General features: G+C 44.7%; 1 non-coding gene across 1 annotated transcript; it reads right to left on the reverse strand.

The window, feature by feature from the left end:
- Nucleotides 1–264: 264 nt before the first annotated feature.
- trnat-ugu lies at nt 265–338 on the reverse strand. Its single transcript has one exon. It is a non-coding gene; the product is annotated as a tRNA-Thr (tRNA).
- Nucleotides 339–3,553: the final 3,215 nt, after the last annotated feature.

Below are 3,553 nucleotides of genomic sequence, written 5' to 3' on the forward strand. Positions count from 1 at the left end.
GTCATCTATGAACGTTTGAACATCTTGGCCATGTACTGTTATAATCTCCATCCGGCCCAGCCAGAAGAGGACTGGCCACCCCTCATAGCCTGGTTCCTCTCTAGGTTTCTTCCTAGGGAGATTTTCCTAGCCACCGTGCTTCTACATCTGCATTGCTTGCTGTTTGGGGTTTTAGGCTGGGTTTCTGTACAGCACTTTGAGATACCGGCTGATGTAAAAATGATTTCTAAATACATTTGATTGATTGAATTTGATTTTCATACGGGTCCCCAGTGGGAATCGAACCCACAACCCTGGTGTTACAAGCGCCATGCTCTACCAACTGAGCCACACGGGACAATTTCCTACACTGGGCTCTGACCGCCTGACTCGGCCTGGAGCTCTGACCGCCTGACTCGGCCCTGGAGCTCTGACCGCCTGACTCGGCCCTGGAGCTCTGACAGCCTGACTCGGCCCTGGAGCTCTGACCGCCTGACTCGGCCCTGGAGCTCTGACAGTCTGACTCGGCCCTGGAGCTCTGACCGCCTGACTCGGCCCTGGAGCTCTGACAGTCTGACTCGGCCCTGGAGCTCTGACCGCCTGACTCGGCCCTGGAGCTCTGACCGCCTGACTCGGCCCTGGAGCTCTGACAGCCTGACTCGGCCCTGGAGCTCTGACCGCCTGACTCGGCCCTGGAGCTCTGACAGTCTGACTCGGCCCTGGAGCTCTGACCGCCTGACTCGGCCCTGGAGCTCTGACAGCCTGACTCGGCCCTGGAGCTCTGACAGTCTGACTCGGCCCTGGAGCTCTGACCGTCTGACTCGGCCCTGGAGCTCTGACAGCCTGACTCGGCCCTGGAGCTCTGACAGTCTGACTCGGCCCTGGAGCTCTGAGCACCTTGATTCTATAAGACAGCAGTTGAAGGTGAATGTGTGTATTGAAAGGCCTGCGTATAACAATTGACAGGGTTTAACGAGGTGAAGGTAAGTGCTTTCGAGGTACATACTGTGAAATGTGGGCTATGGCGTTTCCTGAGGTAACAATGAGGTAGGAATGTGGAAGGATCTCCAATCAGTTACGAGAGGTATGGACAGAGGAATGCTGTACTTTAAGACTTAGCCTTGTCCTTAGACACATCCACATTCTGTCCTACCACTGCCACCAGCCACAGCTTCCTCTTTGTGTTCACGGGGGAATGTAAAGTTAGATTATATTCTGTGTAGGCTGAATGCTTTTCTTATAAATTACCTGGCTTTGTGTTGACGGGGGAAATGAAGTTAGATTTTATTGTGTTTATTCTATTCTGTGGGCCACATAAATAACTTCACTACGAGCACATATCAACAATATCTGTTAACAATATAAGTGGATAAATAGCCAGTACTTAACCACTTCACTAAGTCTACTGGAACAACATGAATAGGGCTTCATAGCAGCTGTATTAGTGCTTAACCACTTCACTAAGTCTACAGGAACATGAATAGAGCTTCATAGCAGCTGTATTAGTACTTAACCACTTCACTAAGTCTACAGGAACAACATGAATAGGGCTTCATAGCAGCTGTATTAGTGCTTAACCACTTCACTAAGTCTACAGGAACAACATGAATATAGCTTCATAGCAGCTGTATTAGTACTAAACCACTTCACTAAGTCTACAGGAACATGAATAGAGCTTCATAGCAGCTGTATTAGTACTTAACCACTTCACTAAGTCTACAGGAACAACATGAATAGGGCTTCATAGCAGCTGTATTAGTACTTAACCACTTCACTAAGTCTACAGGAACATGAATAGAGCTTCATAGCAGCTGTATTAGTACTTAACCACTTCACTAAGTCTACAGGAACAACATGAATAGGGCTTCAAAGCAGCTGCATTAGTACTTAACCACTTCACTAAGTCTACAGGAACAACATGAATAGGGCTTCATAGCAGCTCTATTAGTACTTAACCACTTCACTAAGTCTACTGGAACAACATGAATAGGGCTTCATAGCAGCTGTATTAGTGCTTAACCACTTCACTAAGTCTACAGGAACAACATGAATAGAGCTTCATAGCAGCTGTATTAGTACGTAACCACTTCACTAAGTCTACAGGAACAACATGAATAGAGCTTCATAGACGCTGTATTAGTACTTAACCACTTCACTAAGTCTACAGAAACATGAATAGAGCTTCATAGCTTCTATAGTCTGTTCTGTTTAATCAACAGACCTGGATGGTAATGTAGACTGGCTCTTCTATAGTCTGTTCTGTTTAATCAACAGACCTGGATGGTAATGTAGACTGGCTCTTCTTTAGTCTGTTCTGTTTAATCAACAGACCTGGATGGTAATGTAGACTGGCTCTTCTATAGTCTGTTCTGTTTAATCAACAGACCTGGATGGTAATGTAGACTGGCTCTCTCTTCTTTAGTCTGTTCTGTTTAATCAACAGACCTGGATGGTAATGTAGACTGGCTCTTCTTTAGTCTGTTCTGTTTAATCAACAGACCTGGATGGTAATGTAGACTGGCTCTTCTATAGTCTGTTCTGTTTAATCAACAGACCTGGATGGTAATGTAGACTGGTTCTCTCTTCTTTAGTCTGTTCTGTTTAATCAACAGGCCTGGATGGTAATGTAGACTGGCTCTTCTATAGTCTGTTCTGTTTAATCAACAGACCTGGATGGTAATGTAGACTGGCTCTCTCTCTTTAGTCTGTTCTGTTTAATCAACAGACCTGGATGGTAATGTAGACTGGCTCTCTCTCTTCTTTAGTCTGTTCTGTTTAATCAACAGACCTGGATGGTAATGTAGACTGGCTCTTCTATAGTCTGTTCTGTTTAATCAACAGACCTGGATGGTAATGTAGACTGGCTCTTCTTTAGTCTGTTCTGTTTAATCAACAGACCTGGATGGTAATGTAGACTGGCTCTCTCTCTCTTTAGTCTGTTCTGTTTAATCAACAGACCTGGATGGTAATGTAGACTGGCTCTCTCTCTCTTTAGTCTGTTCTGTTTAATCAACAGACCTGGATGGTAATGTAGACTGGCTCTCTCTCTCTTTAGTCTGTTCTGTTTAATCAACAGACCTGGATGGTAATGTAGACTGGCTCTCTCTCTCTTTAGTCTGTTCTGTTTAATCAACAGACCTGGATGGTAATGTAGACTGGTTCTCTCTCTCTATAGTCTGTTCTGTTTATTCAACAGACCTGGATGGTAATGTAGACTGGCTCTTCTTTAGTCTGTTCTGTTTAATCAACAGACCTGGATGGTAATGTAGACTGGCTCTTCTTTAGTCTGTTCTGTTTAATCAACAGACCTGGATGGTAATGTAGACTGGCTCTCTCTTCTTTAGTCTGTTCTGTTTAATCAACAGACCTGGATGGTAATGTAGACTGGCTCTCTCTCTCTTTAGTCTGTTCTGTTTAATCAACAGACCTGGATGGTAATGTAGACTGGTTCTCTCTCTCTATAGTCTGTTCTGTTTATTCAACAGACCTGGATGGTAATGTAGACTGGCTCTTCTTTAGTCTGTTCTGTTTAATCAACAGACCTGGATGGTAATGTAGACTGTCTCTCTCTTCT

This window comes from Salvelinus namaycush, chromosome 5 (assembly GCF_016432855.1).
Source record: "Salvelinus namaycush isolate Seneca chromosome 5, SaNama_1.0, whole genome shotgun sequence".
NCBI lineage: Eukaryota > Metazoa > Chordata > Actinopteri > Salmoniformes > Salmonidae > Salvelinus > Salvelinus namaycush.